We start from the raw sequence: 20,540 nt of genomic DNA, 5'->3' as shown, positions 1-20,540 counted from the left end.
CCGCAATAATACATGTGCTTTAAGACACCAGATCAATTTTTAATTAAGACAAGAATTATTGTTGCAGAAAGATAAAATGACCCATGAGGAGATGCCTTAATTTTCCACCAATCAAATTATAGCTTTTCTAAGTAAGATGTAATGAGATCCAAGGAATAACCAGGTTTCACATTCAACCTAATTGCCCATGTTCCTTGTCATGTACCAGTGCTGCGGTAGTAAGGGGACTGTGAATTTACCCAGACGAAAATGTAATTCGCTTTTCCATAAAGCTGTACATGAAACAAAAGCAACGGCATTTGTCATTTCCATCCATCAAGACTGACTCTTACAGACCCCATGAAATAGTGTTTTGTGAAGGACATGGTTCCATCCAAGCAGCAAAAATAGGAATCAGTTAAACCCAGTAATAACTACAATAAAATGTTAAAGGTAGTTTTTTATTGAGATGAACATGCTTAAAGGCTGTATAATCAACATGAGCTCAATAAATAGATGAATACATTTTGTCTATGGTTTTAATTAGAAAATATTTTTATTATTTCTTAGGCTAAACAGTGCAACATTTAACACTGAAAGTAAAAAGTCTAATTCTACTTTCTATTTGTCTGAGAACAATTACCAGTCCACTGAGAAGCCCTCTGTATAAACAATACTGACAAAATCACTAACTTCCGAAAATTCGCCAGTGAAAGCTTCGCTCACAGCGCAACACTTCGACAGGCGTAGATTTGCCAGCTAATTCACTAAAATCCGAAGTTGTGCTATCGTTACTGCGCCAAGAGAAGCGAAGTTGCCTAATTTGCATACGGCAGGAAGTTAAGGTTCAATGGACGTATATGTTGCAGCAAATACACTACACAAGCCTGGGAAACCTTAATAAAATAAAATAGAGTTGTTATATTGCCCTATACATGAGCCCAGTGGATAGTTTATGTTCCATATGTTAGAAAATTACGCTCTGTTGCAGCCTATCACCCTGAAAAAAGGAAAAGACGCCAGCGTTTTTTGGGACTTTTCAACTAATTTTCTAGGAAGTCCTATCTACTCTATTGCACTATGCCTGGTCTGAGGTGGTGAAGGCAAGTCTGGCACAAGAGGTAACGTTCAGTAAAATCCACATCTTAGTGAATTTGTGTAGTTACGTTCATTCACCAGAGCACAAATTCGCCAGGCGTTAGGGAGCGAAGTACCGATAGAGTCTATCTCCTTCGCTATCGAAGTTATGCCATCGACCATTAGGAAATCGGCAAAATACCGAAATTACATCACGCTGGCCAAATTTTCGCCCGCGTAAGTCACTTAAATTTGCCCCACTGAGTGGAGGGGAAAGTTGTTGAACATGGAGAGTCATGAGGGAAAGAGAGAGAAGTTGCAGAGGGGGGGGGATTGCTTTTTGACCTTCCATGTTGCCTGGCTCACTCTGTAGGGATGGCATAAAAGTCAAAAAGACTTCTTGAGAATTTTGTCATGTGGAAAGTTGCCCTTTTTTCTTCTGCCATCACCAAAATACTTATTTTTTGAGAGACTCCAAACATGAATGAGAAGGATCAGGTGCTCTGCCCCAAGCCTTCAGCATAAGGGAGGGGACATCACCATGTTGTTTGTAGGGTAGTCACTCAAAGAGCAAATCCTTCAGGGAGTAGTAGTAAAAAGAGCTTTATTGGAAGTACAAGTATGGATTACAGCCTTATGCGTTTCATGTTCTCACAACACTTAGGGGCCGATTCATCAAGAGTCGAATATCGAGGGTTAATTAACCCTCGATATTCGACTAGGAACTAAAATCCTTCGACTTCGAATATCGAAGTCGAAGAATTTAGTGCAAATGCTACGATCGAACGATCGAAGGATTATTCCTTCGATCGAACGATTAAATCCTTCGAATTGAACGATTCGAAGGATTTAAATCCAACGATCGAAGGAATATCCTTCGATCAAAAAAACTTAGGCAAGCCTATGGGGACCTTCCCCATAGGCTAACATTGAGTTCGGTAGCTTTTAGCTGCCGAACTAGGGGGTCGAAGTTTTTTTTAAAGAGACAGTACTTCGATTATCGAATGGTCGAATAGACGAACGATTTTTAGTTCGAATCCTTCGATTCGAAGTCGTAGTCGTAGTCGAAGGTCGAAGTAGCCCATTCGATGGTCGAAGTAGCCCAAAAAACACTTCGAAATTCGAAGTTTTTTTACTTCGAATCCTTCACTCGAGCTTGATGAATCGGCCCCCCAGTCATAGGATGGCAAGAATTTAAACATCACAATCCGGTGCATGGAAAACAGCTATGGGCAAGAATTACTAAAATAGTTTTTTCACGAATGTGATAAAGAAGGACTTCAGATTCTATGAATTTACAATAAAATAATAAGGTGTAAGTAAGAAAACATGGGGATTTACATGTACTCTAGCACTTTGCACTCATCACTTGCATTCATACATGAGCTAGTGTGATTATAAATACATATAGTTATATAGGCTCCACTGCCCTTTATTTTTTGAGATGCAGACGACAATTTAGCATGAAAGTTTGAGCATTAAAGTAAGATTTCATTTTCTCATTGTACACAATGTTAGATTTTCATTAATAATGATGTCTAATTAGGGTATCCATTAAAAGTAAGTAAAACTAATTTAACAGGAAATTTCCCACTGAGTTGCATTACACTCCTGGTAATTTAATACTTCGGGCCTTAATGGATGCCTTCAGAAGGCCATGTTATTAGCAAAATATGAGGCAATAAAAGCCAGAGCCTTCATTTATAAAGCGACAATTTTAAAGGACAAGGAAAGTCTAAAATAGAATAAGGCTAGAAATGCTGTATTTTGTATACTAAACATAAACATGAACTTACTGCACCACAAGCCTAATCAAACAAATAATTTATGCTTTCAAAGTTGGCTACAGGGGGTCACCATCTTGTAACTTTGTTATACATCTTTGCCTGACCCTGACCCTGCACATGCTCAGTGTGGTCTGGGCTGCTTAGGGATCGTCATAAACAAAGCTGCTTGAGTTCTGCATGGCTGGGAAGTAAGGCGGGAGCTCCCCCTGCTGTACATAAATATGATTGTTTCCCTGCAGAGCAGTTAGGGACCATCTGACAATTCCTATCCACAGCAGTAAATGAAGGCAGAATTTCACTGCATACAGTCAGGTTTCTTATAAAAACGGTACACATTTTTTAATTAAAGTATATTGGAGATAGTTTATTTTTCATTAAAGAATGTAAAAATGGGATTTTACTGTTTTGCCTTTCCTTGTCCTTTAAAGATGAGAACGTTTGTTGTCTAACAGAACTGCGCAAGGAGTGTAGATAATGAAACAAGAATCCTGATTTTACAAAACACGCGATAAATAATTGAGCTAATTAAGGTTTTCAAATGCTTATCAGTTAATGACTGGGTTTCAGTAAATCGGTTGATAACTTTTTGTCCACAGTTATTTGGATGAGAAGGATCATGAGAATCTGCTCAGAAATCTGGGAACATTTGAATCGAGCTGTAAGCAGTAATTCTGGTGAAACATGATTTTCTACATCAGTTTCAGGAGGTCTAACGAAAGTATTCAACAGGTTTAAAAATAAGCCATGGAACACATAAAAATGAACTAGAGAAAACTACAGGACATTCTTTATGTTTATCATTTGCTGCTGTTACAAAAAAGAAGCTGTAAAATGTCCTTTCTCCTCCTTATTCCCCTTTTTCACTTAACTCAATGCACCTTGCAAAACTGCCAGTCAGCTTAAAGGGATCCTGTCATCAGAAAACATGTTTTTTTCAAAACGCATCAGTTAATAGTGCTACTCCAGCAGACTTCTGCACTGAAATCCATTTCTCAAAAGAGCAAACTGATTTTTTTTATATTGAATTTTGAAATCTGACATGGGGTTAGACATTTTGTCAATTTCCCAGCTGCCCCTGGTCATGTGACTTGCGCCTGCACTTTAGGAGAGAAATGCTTTCTGGCAGGCTGCTGTTTTTCCTTGTAAATGAATGCGTCTCAGTGGGACCTGGATTTTACTATTGAGTGCTGTTCTTAGATCTACCAGGCAGCTGTTATCTTGTGTTAGGGAGCTGCTATCTGGTTACCTTCCCATTGTTCTGTTGTTAGGCTACTGGGGGGGGGATATCACTCCAATTTGCAGTACAGCAGTAAAGAGTGATTGAAGTTAATCAGAGCACAAGTCACATGACTTGGGGCAGCTGGGAAATCTAACAGAGTTCTCCAACTAATGATTATACAGTAGGCTTTTCCCGTTTAAGACTTAGCAGGGAAAACTTTGTCTAGCAATGAGAAATGAACTTTAACACAATGTGACAAGATTTGTGCGTTAAAAGGAAAGTGTGCACAATTACCAACGTTTCAGTTTAACCTCAAAAAGATTTTAATCATTACTGCTTTTAATATTAACCATTATATATATAATGGAAAAGAGTTTTAGTATAACCTCATATGCTCACGTTTAAGCACATATATTTCCCTGCCATTATTGGAATTGTAATAAATGTTTGAGCTTTTTGGGTCCGATTTTAAAGTCATTCCTTTTTTCATGTGCTTTTTCCACAAAATACTCCCATATAAACTTTAATAATGAAATGAAAAGGTAAATTTTCGGAGACACAAGTACTTTCGTTGTATATATGCCTTTGTTTGAAAATGGGCAGGAAAGAACCACTGGAAGAGTTAATGCTGAGAGATGAAAAATGGAAGAAATATTATGGACACATTTTAGAGTGGCACACGCAGGGGGAATGAGGGTCAGTTGTGATTCAGGGGGCTACCAACAGATTTTCATAGGAGCTCCTACTTACTAACAAATTTCTCTTTTTTTTTCCATGAATCTCTGGTTTTCCTATATTTCTTAAAAGCTCTAGAACCTTGATTCTTATTACATGTAAAAAAAAACAAAAAATGTAATACAAAAATTTGTCAATGGGAGCTACGCTGATCCTATTGGGTCGAATTTCGAGGGTTAAAAAACCCTCAAATTCAACCCTCAAAGTAAAATCCTTCTAATTCGAGTATCGAATTCGAAGGATTTTAGTGCAAAAGGTTCAATACTTCGCCAAAAAAAAACCTACCAAATTGGGGACATTGCAGATAGGTTTTGGGCACTTTTTATGATTGATTAAAAATCGTTCGATCGAACTATAAAATCATTCGAATCGAACGATTCGAACGATTTTAAACGATCGATCGAATGATTTTTATCTATCATAAAAAGTGCCCAAAACCTATCTGCAATGTCCCCAATTTGGTAGGTTTTATTTGGCAAAGTATTGAGTCAAAGGATTTTTTAAAGAGCCATACTTCGATTATCGAATGGTCGAATGATTTTTACTTCGAATCGTCGAATCATTCGATTCGATCGAACGATCGAATTTGACCAATACGATGGTCGAAGTACCCAAGAAATTACTTTGAAATTCGAATATTTTTGGATTCAAACTATTCAGTCGAGCTTAGTAAATCTGCCCCTCAATTCAGAAGAGGTTTTCAGATTTTTTTTCCACAAGTAATTGTCTGAAATTTATTTTTTTGGAGATTTTAGAGGTATTTGTATTTTTTAATGCATTATTAATTTGAATATTTTTCAATATATTTCATGACATTTGTGGTTTTAGAGAGAGTGAGTTTAGTCATGGTTTCAAAAACCTCTAAAACCACTAAAATAAGACTGTTGAGAAATGGGCCTCCACGTACATATTTGGGGAGGCTGAGCTTCCTAAACTTTCATTATTTGCTATTATATACATAAAAAAAAAGTGCCAGCAAGGGGGGTGGCAACAAAAAAAAAGGTGTTCTAAGATGTAAGATGTAGAAGGGGTGTAGTGATTATGAAAGGGGGCAGGGCTGTGACATCCATCTCAAGTAGGATTGGTAAAGAGGAATGAAAGAGAAAGGGGTCCCAGTTGATTCTGGGTGGGTTGGGGACTTTTTAAGGGGCCGAGCCAGGTCAGTCAGTGAATTTGTAATACCAGCCAGGTGGCAACCCTACCATCTTGGGATCTTGGAGGAAACCCACATAGACATCAGAAAAATTACTCTATGGTTCACAGTTTGAGTTGTTTGAAGCAAGGGAAAATTTTAGGTTTCGGAGTCACAAATAAATTATTAGTGATTTTAAAAAGTTCTGAATATTTGTGAGACAAATATAACAGTTATGACAGTTACATGGATTTAAGTTATAATAATAGCCCCCCTTAAATTTCTCCCAACATTTTTGGTTCATAAGTAAGAAATGAAAATGAGCTCAAACATTTTATAAAAAATAATATGTAGTAATACATCACAAAGATTTTAAAAATCCATAAAGGATTAAATGCGACAGTCAGTAAAACATGGTGATGAGAGTAAAAGTGCGAGATTTCCATCAGAATTTCCCCATTCAGATTTGGATTATTCTACCTCCTACTGTAAACATGTTATTTTGTAGGGATGCACCAAATCCAGGATTCGTTTCGGGATTTGGCCAGTATTCGGCTGAATCCTTATGCCTGGCCGAACCAAATCTGAATCCTAATTTGCATATGCAAATTAGGGGCATGAGGGAAATCGTGTGACTTTTTGTCACAAAACAAGGAAGTAAGAAATGTTTTCCCCTTCCGCCCTAATTTGCATATGTAAATTAGGATTCGGTTCGTTATTCAGCCGAATCTTTCACAAAGGATTCGGGGGTTTGGCCGAATCCAAAACAGTGGATTCAGTGCATCCCTATTATTTTGTACTTGTGCATAAAAACTCTGCTGATTTTAAGGGGCCAATTCACTAAGGGTCGAATATTGAGGGTTAATTAACCCTCGATATTCGACTAGGAATTAAAATCCTTCGACTTCGAATATCGAAGTCCAAGGATTTAGCGCAGATAGTTCAAACGAACGATCGAAGGATAATTCCTTCGATCGAACGATAAAATCCTTCGAATCGAACGATTCGAAGGATTTTAATCCAACGATCGAAGGAATATCCTTTGATCAAAAAAGTTAGCCAAGCCTATGGGAACCTTCCCCATAGGCTAACATTGAGTTCGGTAGCTTTTAGATGGCGAAGTAGGGGGTCGAAGTTTTTTTTAAAGAGACAGTACTTCGACTATCGAATGGTCGAATAGTCAAACAATTTTTACTACGAATCCTTCGATTGGAAGTCGTAGTCGTAGTTGAAGGTCGAAGTAGCCCATTCGATGGTCGAAGTAGCCCAAAAAAAACTTAGAAATTCTAAGTTTTTTACCTTCGAATCCTTCACTCGAAGTTAGTGAATCGGCCCCTAAATGCTCCATATGGCCAAGTGCACCAATACAAAATAAATTGTAGAAATAATTGAGATAACTGTTGTTTTGTCCATTTCACCAAAAGCTAATTTTTTATCATCCGAAGTGTCTGGAATGGAGGCATATTTATTTTAGATTATCAGCAAAAGTCTTTATAAACAGGATAAAAAGAGAGAGAGAAACAAATGGAAATCTTGTGTATCCATAGGGCCCTTAGTTTAATAAGGCTGCACATTGTATCTTTATTCAATATCTCAGTATCTCAGCACATCCATTGTTTTTGATCAACTGTGTGTGTGTTGATTCACTTGAGTTTAACATCTATTGCTGAAAGACTACGTTTAAAATATTCTCCCATCTGTCTTTTGCTCTCAGTTCTGTCTCTGCCCTTTACTGTGCGAATGTTGATCCTGGGAGAGTGAGATGGAGCAACTAGGGAAAGGTTATTAGATCCATCAAAAGTATGTCTGCCGTATCCTTAATGTTCTCTGCAAAATGTTAAGTGACCTAACTGCTTGGTGAACTGATCATACCACAGACACTAACATTACATTAATTAGGTAATATTCATCAAACTGTGATATCTATTAGTGATTGTTAATGTCTTTTCAACTAAATGTGAAGCCAGCATATAGCTCAGCCAGATGTGGTCTGTACAAAATTATCATTAATCTTTCTAATAAAAGAGGAGGGAGGGTGGTGGCAGATCTGCAGCCCTCCAGCTGTTGTTGAACATGGTCTCACATCATCTCCTTGGCGTTTATACTGTATCAAGAGGTGTTTTGTATAGGAAGGATTAAGCAGCAGTCATAAATAATCATGGGTTTTATATATAAAGTGATTTGAATTATTTGCAAAAAAACAAAATAGGCAACAAGCAGAAACAGTCCAGAGCAAGTAGTAATAATAGAACAATCTTGTCACGGCCGGCACCCAATACCAGAACAAATGCCAAGGACCCTGGTCTCGGCTCGGCTTCACCAGTAGTGTGACCACCTTTGGGCTTCGGGAGGAGTCCTCAGCTTAATTGGGTGCCACCTGGACTTAACGAGGGGTACAAGGCGAGGAGTTCTGGCTGGCAAAGGGGCACGACCGGATAGCAAGAATCTTTGGGCAGAAGGTCAAGGACAAGGCGTCAGGTGGAAACGGAACAGACCGGATCAGGACAGGCAGATAACAGAATCGTCAGGCAGGCAAGGGGTCAAACCGGGTGATCAAGCAAGGGGTTAAGCAGGAAGAGTTGTCGTAGGCAGGCAAGGGTCAGGATACAGAATGCAGAGTAGTCAGGAACAGGCTGGGTCAAACACGGATAATCAGTCAGGATAGCAGATTCAGAAACAGGGAGCAAAAGCTCAGGAAACCACAGGATATGATCCTATAACGGCCACTGGCTACAGGTCTGAATGGGCCTTAAATAGGGAACCAATTGGCGCAATTTCGCGCCGTTGCCCGCTGGCACAATCACGCCAGCGCACCTGCGCCTTTAAGAGGAGCGCAGGCGCGCCGCGCGCGCCCTAGTAATTCAAGGTGGCACCGGCAAGGGCAGGATAGGAGCAGCGCAGCGGGCGTCCACGCCAAGGACGCGGCGTGGACCCCACTGCCCACTAGACCACCAGGGTAAGTTTCTTACAAATCTCTTATAAGAGTAAAAGCACAACCATAAAGTGTTTGTAGACCTGTATTGTATTTGTGCTAGTTTGCTAAGCTAAGATCAGGGATAAACTATTGTAGTAATGTAGGACGGGCAAATAATAGATCAGTCATGATCCTCTAAATCAGGGGTCTCCAACCTGTTTCACCTGTGAGTAACATTCAGATGTAGAAAAAGGTTGGAGAGCAACATAAGCAAAAAGTTCCTGGGGATACCAAATAGGAGTCATTGGCTATTTAGTACCCCTTATCTGACCTGGCAGCCAACAGGAGACTCTGTTTGGCAGTAAAATGTTTTTATAGAACAAAAAGTTGCCTTCTTTTAAAAAAAAAAAATAAGCACCTGCTTTAAGGCCACTGGGAGCTACAGCCAAGAGGTTGGAGAGCAACATGTTCATAGGCAGAGGGTGATTTTTCTGTTTGGGTAGGCGGTCTAATGTTACATCAACAGTTTCTTCTAGGGATTCACCAAATCCCCTATTTTGGATCCGGCCTGACCTCTGAATCTAAAATAATTATAATGTTGGAATGATAAGGGGGCAGATTCTACAAACACAGGATATAAAGTCATAAATGAATCAACAACAATTTAAGTTTCACCTTAATTTCAAATTTATAGAGACTAAGGGGTATATTTATCAATAGTGAAGTTCCGCCATTAGAGTGAAATTCCGCCACTAGAGTGAAATTCCGCCACTCTCCCTTCATTTCTATGGGATTTTTATAGGCGTATTTATCAAAGGGTGAACTTTCACTTTCACCCATTGATAAATACGCCTTTCAAAATCTCATAGAAATGAATTGAGAGCTGCGGAATTTCATTCTAGTGGCGGAACTTCACTCTTTGATAAATTTACCCCTATAGGTGCAAATCAATGTCAAATTGTATCTCTATAATCTGAATACTTTTTGACCAGACACAAGCATAAAAAGTGAACTACTTTCTAGTGATAATTAAATGATCGTATCTTATTTTGTCTGCTGATTTTCTTTTGCCAAAATGCCTAGACAATGCAAAATGTTTAGTAATGGTAAAAATGTGTGATAGCTTTTCATGCGGCCTCATCATCCAGAGAGATCACAGATAAATGAATAAAGTCTGGATACCCTTTCTAGCTATAAATATTCATTAGTAGGATCATTAACATCTTAATTGATGATAATATGTTGACCTGCTCTCTGGCAACTGTACGAATGAAAAGCATCTAAGTGAATATGAGCTGAAGTAATTATACAAAGACATTTAAAGGGATATAAACCCTTGTATTCTGTGTCTTATATATCCCAAACTTCCCTCTTAAATAGAGACATATATAGAAATATGTAGGCTGAAATATGAATTCCCATATTAAAGTGAAATGTAGGGAGCAGTGCTTGGTTTCATATGCAGTGATGGCACAGAGATGTCTTGCAGTAATGTAGCATATCTATTAAATGCAGTCACTCAGCCCATCCTCTACATCCAGGGTCAGATTTGGGCTGGTGGGCAGTGATGGGCGAATTTGTCCTGTTTCGCTTCGCTGAAAAATTCACGAAACATCAAAAAAATTTGTGAAACGGCAAAAAAGTCACAAAACAGGTGCCAAAATAATTTAGAAGCGCAAAATTTGTGCAACAATTCTGATCACGAAAATAAATTTTTGTTGTGGTGAATTTTGGCTGCAGTTTCGTAAATTTATTCGTGGGTGGCGAACCGCGGAACTTCACCATGAGTCCATACCTGGCGAATATTTTCGCCCATCACTACTTGTGGGAAACCGGGAAAAACCCAGTGGGCCCTGCCTACCCAGACCTGGGTAAAGTTCTGTGATCGTGATTCTCTCTGATTTTCCATTGTTGACATTATCCTCGGACTGGGGTTGTTTTGCAGTGAGACAGCACCTTATTGTACTTTTTTTGTACTTTTTTTGTACTTGTATGTCTAGTTTTATATTGAAAGCAGACATACACACCTTTTCCTCCTTTTTGTACAGGTATAGGATCCAATATCCGGAAGTCTGAATAAGGGGAAGATATAGACTTCATTTTAATCAAATAATTCAAATTTTAAAAATAATTTCCTCTTTCTGTGTGATAATAAAACAATACCTTTTACTTGATCCCAACTAAGATATAATTAATCCTTATTCTAAGCAAAAAATCCTATTGGGTTTAATTAATGTTAAAATTAGTTTTAGTAGCCTGAAGGTATGGTGATTCAAATAACGTATAGACCCCTTATCCAGCAAACTCAGGACCTGTCCTGGGCATTCAAGATTCTAGATAATAGATCCCAAACCTATTTTACTTTTTTTACTTCTTCTGCAAAAGTAAAAAAAATTAGCAAAGATTTTACTGTTATTAGACATAGAAATTATTATATAGCCACAAATGGAGGAACACACTTGCTCATTTTCCATTAATAAAATATGGAAAATGTGGGGGGTATAAAAAAATTATAAAATTAAATTTTTTCATGAATTGATGCATGCATTCAGATAAATACTTAAAGGCTATGCCTAAGCAATACACACACCAACATGCAAATACTGCCTGTACAAGAAAGATTAATTTTAGTGCATAATTCTAGGTTTCTCTATGTTCACAGGCTAAACGTGTAAAATATTTTCAGGACCTCTGTGAAATCCTACAGGAATAGAATAACAAATCTGCTTGTCTGTATATTCTTTCCATTTAGCTCAAGGGAATTATATGAGACAATAATGAGCATTCAGAAAATGTTGTTTGATCCTACGAGATGCGTGACTGCATTTTATAGGAGGATGATTCTGATTCAGAAGGTGCAAAAATGTTAATTCTAGTTTTATTTTGCTTTAGTTTGTGCCTTTGAAATCTTTTTCTACATCAGTTCTAAATGCAGCCATCAGCTTTTAAGTGAAGGAACTCACAATATGATAAACGGTGATATAATTCCAACTTTATTCCGGCAACAGGCTAAAGCAATGCAGCCTCTAAACTGGAAATGAAAGACGACAATGATACTAAATAAATCACACAAATGCTCCATAGAGTTTTTGTCGGGATTTCTTAGCCTGTCAGAGCAGAACTTGGCCAAGCTTAGTCAGAAACAGTAATGGCATGAAAATGAAACAGACAGGTGGAATAAGCACATACAATAAGTACATTCATAGAAAAGAGCTTTATGCAAATAGAAGCAACTCGCCCGGATCCTTGAGCACAAATGCCATCTATCGGGAACAATAGGCTGTGCTTTCGAATCCAATGGATATCAAGGCATAGGTTATAAAACAGAGCTTGATTTAATCTTTAATAATACTATTTCTACTAAGTTGAACATTTTTATAGCCAATAGCTTTGCCATTTGCTATAAATTTTAGCTATCATTTAAAAAAAAAAAAACATGCCATGATCATAAATGAATGAAGTTATTGATCAAACATTTGTACAAACCTTTGTGTGTTCATGTACAGACAACATAGTGCACAATTAGTGCAGGAATCAGCGTGTTAAAAATGCAACATACTGTATTTGCAAATGTTAATACACAGATACATTTTATTTCATCATTGTTAACACCTAGGAACTAAGAAAATAGTATGGTGGCCTCTGCAAAAGTTTGGACCCCCTAGTAAGTTTGTATTGAGTAACTCCCCCGGTTGGCACAGATCACCGTTTAGAAACCCTTTTCTCTCCAAGCTAAGGTCCCTCAATTCTTCTTGTAGGGATATTTGCTCCCTCTTCCTTGCAAATCACTTCTAATAAGATCTTCTTGCTCTGTTGTTCATGTTAAAGATTTACCCACAGATTTTCAATATTTAGGTAAGGAGACTGTGAGGGCCATTCCAAAACCTTCAGTTTGCATTCTTTTCATCAATGGAGTTTATGGTGGCTTTTGAAATATGTTTGTCTGGTTGTAGGAGATGAATCAACTTTTCAGCTTTAGCTGCTTCTGGGCTGACTGTTTTACAATGGCATTTAGTTGCTGATGTTCAGCAGAATCCTTTCTTCCCATTAGGGTGAAGACACACATGGTGGTGAAAACTGCAATTGTGGAAACTCATTTGTTTCAAAAGGTGCGCTGTGTGTCTTCACCCTTACAATGCTCACTGTGCCACTGGCTGACACACAACCCCAAGGCATAATGGACCCATCCTCATGTATAACAGTTGCTAGGTGCAGCAAATACTGTTTTTTTTCTCCAGACAAACCTTTGGCGATTGTGGCCAATGACTTTATCAGTCCTATAGCACAAAAGTTCTCTGGTTTGGCAGGATGCTGTTTTGCATACCTCAGATGGTGACGTTAGTGATTAAGTTGAAGATAAGGCTTCCTCCTGATTACTTTTCCATCCAGACCATGTTTGTGCTAATAGTGCTGTACTGTGGTGCAATGCCACTCCTGTATCAGCCAAAATGTCCTGCTGGTCATTTTCAGTCATATAATGGTTTGTCTTGGTCTTTCTGGGCAGCCTTTGAGCAGTATTCAGAAATACGTTTTCTTGGTCTTCCAGATCTTTCCTTGACTTCCACTGTCTTTTCAGTCATATAATTGTTTGTCTTGGCCTTTCTGGGTAGCAGTATCCACTAATGTTTTCTTGGTCTTCCAGATCTTGCCTTGACTTCCACAGTCTTTTCAGTAATATAATGATTTGCCTTGGCTTTTCTGGGCAGCCTTTGAGCAGTAATCACTAAAAATGTTTTCTTCGTCTTCCAGATCTTGCCTTGACTTCCACCGTTGTTTCACTCATACAATGGTTTGTCTTGACCTTTCTGTGTAACCTTTGATTTGTATTCACTAATGTTTTCTTTGTCTTCCAGATCTTGCCTTGACTTCCACAGTTGTTTCAGTCATATAATGGTTTGTCTTGACCTTTCTGGGTAACCGTTAAGCAGTATTCACTAATGTTTTCTTGGTCTTCCAGATCTTGCCTTGATGTCCACAGTCTTTTCAGTAATATAATGGTTTGTCTTGGCCTTTCTGGTTAGTCTTTGAGCAGTTATCACTAAAACATTTTCTTGGTCTTCCAGATCTTTCCTTGAGTTCCACAATTCTCCTTAACTGCCATTTATTGATGATGTGGAAATTGTGAGCTGACAGCATTTTGCAATATTTGTATATTCTTCCAAGCTGTGTAGGCCTCACTTAGCTTCATTTTCAGATCCTCACCCATGGTGGAGTGACAGCCCAGAGTTTGGGGGTGATACAGATTTTATTAAGCTCTGTAATTATCTGCAAATATTCTGTTTTACAACTGATTCCTGCAGTAGTTGTTTAATACTTTTGCTTAAATGTGCATTTTGTCAAGAGGTGCCCAATCTTTTGCAATCGGCGTATCTCCTATGGAAGGGATTTCTTTACTCTCTATATACTCTTAAGTTTGTGTAGTTTTGTCCTGAATAATTGTGGGGAAAACACAACAAATACAATATAAAAGCTTATCTTCTAGAGCAACAAATGCTTATGATAGTGACAAAAAACAAGGTAGTAATGACACTAGAGTTTCCAGTTTCTCTCTTGTCTATGCACCTTTGCAAGACACCATTGCCTCAGCTTCCAAGCCTTGGCAGATGTCGTGCACCATGCTGATACCATACTAAAATAAATTTTTTATTAAATCAGTTCTAATAAGACAATGAGACTTTGTTTTGGTCAATTACCCTGACCCTTAAAGACATGTAAAGCCTACATTCTCCTACCATGTATAGAAGTTGGGACATCTCCCCCACCCCCAGCATACTTCCCCTCTGTTAGCCAACGCTATCACATTTTCCTAAAACAAATAGCAGTTCTCACCTGGTGGCCAATTTCTCTCTGACACATCATCAGTGACATTTACATTTGCAAACAGCACATATGCACTGTAAAGTTCATGTAATAAAAAAGTGCAGGTTACACAGTCAGAACCTATTTTGACAAAGGTCATGCTTGGATTATGCTTTGTAATGGTTAAGCTGAGCTCAGGAGAGGGGTTTAGGTGAAATAATAGGAACAGACAGCTAGAGCAGAGTTTCTATGGGAACCAGCAATGCCCTCTCTTCATTGGCTGCAAGGCTGGGGGGGCATGTTTAGCAATCTGAACTGAGAGGAACTGAGCATGCTCAGCAGCCAACAGCCAAGGTAAATTCCCAAGGGAGGGGTGGAGTGGGTTAGAGGAGGAGAAGGAATCCTAAGTGGCAGGTATATAAAGATTTCAAAGAGGCTGTCCACTGATTACATTTTTATGTTGGGAGTTTACATGTCCTTTAAGTTGTTGACTCATCATAAGTGGCCAAGCTGGCAGTCAATATCTCCCCATGTATGGCCAGCATTAATCACACTAGGACCTTAAACATTTTTTTTTGTGTAAGGTCCTGATGTGGACCTAAGTATTGTTGCACAAATACAGATATGAGATCTATTATTATCCTGAATGCTTGGGAAATGTGATTTTCCTGATAAGTAGCTTTCCTGTAATTTGGATCACCATACCTTAAAGTTACTAAAAAAAAAAAAATATAAACTTCAAATAAACCAACTAGGTTTATTTACAACTTAGTTACCAATACTATTTTATTACTACACAAAAAAACACAAACATGTTCTTTTTTTTTAAATAGTTATTTTCTGAAAATGGACTTTCTAAAAAAACATGCATGTTGGGTTAGATAAGCTAAAAAGGAATAAAGGAATGTATTTTACACTTATTCTTGTTAAGGTAGCATGCATTTTTTGGTCAGCTGATCTGTGTGGGATCACAGGGCAGAACACAAAAGACTCAAGGTAAAATATATAATACTGGTTACTGAGTTAAAAGGAAATGAATAACATGGATCTATAGTTACCTAACTTCTGCCAAAATATCGGAAAAAAACAAAGTATATGCAACGAAGGGAACAAACGCTTGAAACGGTCTTGGACTGCAACCGATGGCAAGTAATCCTTGAAAGTGTAAGGAAAGTTTCCATCAACACTATTATAAAATAAATGATTGGAGAAGAAAAGGCCCTCTTTACTTGGGGGTGCCAAAAGTTAGGCACCCCAAGTGATTATATATACTTTCCTCACACCCCAGGCTGGTGATCCTATCAGGAGAAAATTGCACCGGCCCCTGGTTCTTCCAGCGAGCACCACAGAGAGATCGGCTTCCTTCTTCTTTCTTCAAATTTCCTGGAGCAGGTGCATTGGCAGTAGAATAAAATAGCACCCGCGTAAAGAAAGAAGAAGCCGATCGCTCTGTGGTGCTCGCTGGAAGAACCCTGAGCTGGTGCAATTTCTCCTGATAGGATCACCAGCCTGGGGTGTGAGGAAAGTGTATATAATCACTTGGGGTGCCTAACTTTTGGCACCCCCAAGTAAAGAGTGCCTTTAAAAACCTACCCTACATAGACCCCCCTCCCACCTCGCCCCCAGTCTAGCTGCTCCGCCAGGCAAATGCCCCTAACTTTTAACTTACCCCTCGGTGCAGATTCAGGGATTGGAGTTCACAGCAGCCATTTTCCGGGTCTTCGTGTCTTCTTCCAGCGCTTCAGCAATATCCGTCCATTTTGGCGCATGCGCAGATGTCGCAAACCAGGAAATTGCTCCAACTGCACATGTCTATGTGGGCTAGGGATTTTTTAATAAGGGGTTTGTTTCTCCTTTAAACAAAATCTATGGCTCTGACATAAAATGCTTCAGGGGATGTGGGGCAGAAGGTTACAAGCTACACGTGTGATGGTCATGCTCCTCAATATCTGGACTATGGAAAGATATCTCTGGACTTATAAATCCACTACTACACAAGGAAGTCCATCCAGATACTTGGCTCCAACTAGTACTTTGCTAACCAGAATCTCTTCTCAAAAAAGAGTTTAAGCTGTGATCACAAATGTGCCTTGCTGCTAGATGTGCTATAGCCAAAAAATGGAAAACGGCATCTCCACAACTCCCTGAAGTGATAAATCAAATGTTTTGGTTATCCACCATGGAAAAACTTTCAGCCCTGATACACTATAAGATGGAAAAATACGAAGAAACATGATCCCCAGAGATATTATGGACTGGAAGACACCTAATTAGTGATGGGGTGAATAAATTTGCCAACAATGGATTTGTGGTGAATTTTCGCGTTTTGCGGCCCGTGAATGATTCTGCAAAACTGCATAAAAATTATCGGCAAAAAATCCGCCACAACAAAAAAAATTTTGCGCGCCAAAATTATTTGGACTAACATTGACTTTAATGCATTTGGACAAAATAGTTGCACATATAAAAATTGCCGCTCATGTTACAAATTGTAGAGCGTCAAAAGATTTTTGATACCCATTGATTTCAATGCGTTTTGCAAATTTTTGCCGTTTCGCAAACTTTTATGCCTTTTCGCAAATTATTCAGCAAAACAGAACCGATTCTTCTATCACTACACCTAATTCCACCACTGTATAAAAACATACCTGAAGAAAATTCCTAAGCAATGAATGTGAAAATTCTAATTTAAAAAAATCGAATTTCGAGCTATTTTTTGTGTACTTCGACTAGGGAATAGTCCAAATTCGATTTGAATCTGAGAAAAATTAGAAAATGCGAATATCAAAATTTGACTTCGAACATTCGCCATCTACAACCTACCGAGTTTGTTGTTTTAGCCTATGGAGGACCTCCTAAAATCTATTTGGAGTCAATTGATGGAAATCGAAAAAGTTTTTTTTAGAAATCTACAATTCGAATACGGATGAAAATGGTCGATTAATACATTTCAGTTGGTCTTTTTTTATTCGAATTTCGAAGGGTTTTTAAATCGAAAATTGACCCTTGATAATTCTGCCCCTTAAATTTGATGACATTTGAAAAAAAAAAAATTGATTTAATAGCCAATCCAGACATTTAAGCCTTTTCCTGCTTTTGAAGTTCGTTTTGTCAAAGGAATGAAATGAAAAATCAACACTGTCCGTTTGTGAGTTGATTATGTGTAACAGACGCTTCACAAGTGCAGGATCTTTCCTCCTTTTTTCCCTCATATTATCCAATCACTGAATATATCATTGAATATATCAGCAGGAGCAGGAGGCTCATTTTCATCCGATTTATTAAGGATTCCCACTTTTTTTTGCATTTTGCAAGGTGAAAGATGGATATTCTGTGAAATATTTTCCTTGTCAACGACTCTCTGTTCTACTATCTCAGTTATAGACAATGTTTGACAGATGGATTCAGTCATCATGTCAGGGGTGGGGGAAGGAAAAGGGAGAGAGATTTTCCTAAAGCTTTGCCTTTACTGCTCCCCTGTGGCTTTTCTGGAGAAATAAAATACGCCGAGTTTGCACAATCCAACGTGGTTAAATGTGTTTATGTACTGGCAACATGAGCTGGTTTGTTCAGAAATGGACAGAATATAAAAATATTTATAAAGGATTAAAATTGGACAGAAATTCACAAAATGTCATTTATTTCCTAAGCTTCCTTACATGAAAAATCTTCAAGATGCAGTGCCCACTATTATGCTGACATTCTAGGACCACTGCACTTACTATCCTCCTATTTGTGTCTGTAAATTACCCTTCCATTTAGAATGTAAGCTCTGCAGGGCAGGGACCTCCATCCAAGTGCCCGTTGTATTTATTACTATTTATTACTATACTTTGCACTTATTTGTAGTTATATTGTAATGACCCCTTGTTTCGTCTCTAGTAGCCATATATAAATAGAAATCCACATACAGTACAAAATACAAAATAGATTGTGTGTAAAAAGACTATTTGCACCCAGCGTTTGCACAATACATTGAATTGGTAAAAGAGTAAGACGGAATGTTCAGCAAAATAAATTAGTGAATGCTGTGTTGTGATGTAAAATATCATAAACCCAGAAATCAACCTTTCTTCTATTATCAGGTCTGTTTCACATGTGCAGAACTGTCAAACACCCCCTGTATATCCCTTTAATTACATTTTGTCCTCTGAGATATTCACAGTTTTACACTGCTAATAACAGGCTTTTGGCTTAACAGCTGCCTCTGTCAGCAACCCTAGGGTTAACTGACCATGCAGAAAGTGGGAGCTACAACATAGAGCTGGTCAGTGCTCCAGTATAAACTAGTAGCAGTAGCTTTGACCACTTTGTGTAGATATAACTATATATATATATAACTATGATATCACAATTTTGTTGGTCTTTATGCCTCCAAAACCTGCCTTCAAATCAGAAATCCAAAAATGAGCACCTGCTCGGGAGCAAAATGAAATTGTGTTGCTCACAAGTCACTTGTTGGGATCATTGGACTCGACTATAATAATAGACATTCCAAAATGAGCAAAAGAATAGCTTTTGCCTAACGCCAAACCTCATGTGAATCAAATTCAGTTTTCGCGATTCGGCCAGGATTCGGCCTTTTTCAGCAGAATCCTTGTGCCCGGCCGAACGGAATCCTAATTTGCATATGCAAATTAGGGGCGGGAGGGAAATCAAGTGACTTTTTGTCACCACACAAAGAAGTAAAAAATGTTTTCCACTTCCTGCATATGCAAATTAGGATTCGGTTCGGTATTCGGCTGAATCCTTTGCGGAGGATTCGGGGGTTCGGTCGAATCCAAAATAGTGGATTTGGTGCAAACCTAAATTCTTCATCCTCATAATATAAATATAAAGTAAATATACTTTCTAAGGGGTCATTTAGAGAGATGAATATAGCATTGCCTGTGTTCAGCAGCCCTGTATTCATTCAGGCAGGAGGCAAGAGGTGCATATTCCAGTCCCCTAGCCGTCTCCTAACTTGTGTATCATTCAGACGTGTAGAGAGCATGAGACTATACAGGAGCCAATGAGAGCTTTTTGACTGGATCATGGGCAGGTTTCAGCATAATGGGGTGTGGCTGGGGTGGATCAGGGGTGTGGTTGTGCAAGTCTATGTTTTTTCATTGGGGCCCATTTGACTTGCCAGGGCTCTACTAATTTAACAGTCGATATGGACTACTATTCCTGGCCCAGACTACGCAATTTTTATTACTTTATCTTTGTTCTTTTCATCAAACTTAATGGAATGGTTTGTTACTAGAACAATGTACTGGTATACAAAACATATGACAAGTATGATTTAACTGGTATGATTATTTCATTCTGTTCGTTCATTGAGATAAAACAACATTCTTTATAGAACATTAATTTCAGTTAGTCCTGCCAGATTGTCTGCTTGACCCTCAATAAGGTCCAAATTAAAATGCCTGCCAAGCCCCTATGAATTCCTAATAATTACACTTTAAGGAGCATATTCCGATCAGCCCTGGTAAAGACTCTTTCTGTGTATCGCCTTTATAGTTTTATGTAAACTGCGTCTATGGGGCTTTATTTTCCAGGGATCTCCCGTCCCAAAGCTTGGTTAGGCTTGACATAACACAAAGAAAACCTAGTTATACAGCAAATTGGGGGAAAAAATGAAAAAATTACAGAATATCACTTTATTAGGGTCATTTGCGGAATACTGCTCTCTGACACTTCATAGATTTGCTTGGCTGCTTCTTAATAGAATTAGGTGAGTTATTCTGAATTGAATGACTTGGGTGACTGTTGAAAGGTCTTCAAGTAAAAAACATCGCAAGTCCAGTTGATTTGACTTATTTCTACAGATATACAATGACCTGGATGAATGAGAATCTTCACAGACATAAGTGAAGCTGACACCTTGTGTTATTATTTGCACTGTGAGACCAT

This window comes from Xenopus laevis, chromosome 5S, assembly GCF_017654675.1.
Source record: "Xenopus laevis strain J_2021 chromosome 5S, Xenopus_laevis_v10.1, whole genome shotgun sequence".
In the NCBI taxonomy this organism is placed as follows: domain Eukaryota; kingdom Metazoa; phylum Chordata; class Amphibia; order Anura; family Pipidae; genus Xenopus; species Xenopus laevis.
This window is presented reverse-complemented; position numbering follows the sequence as displayed.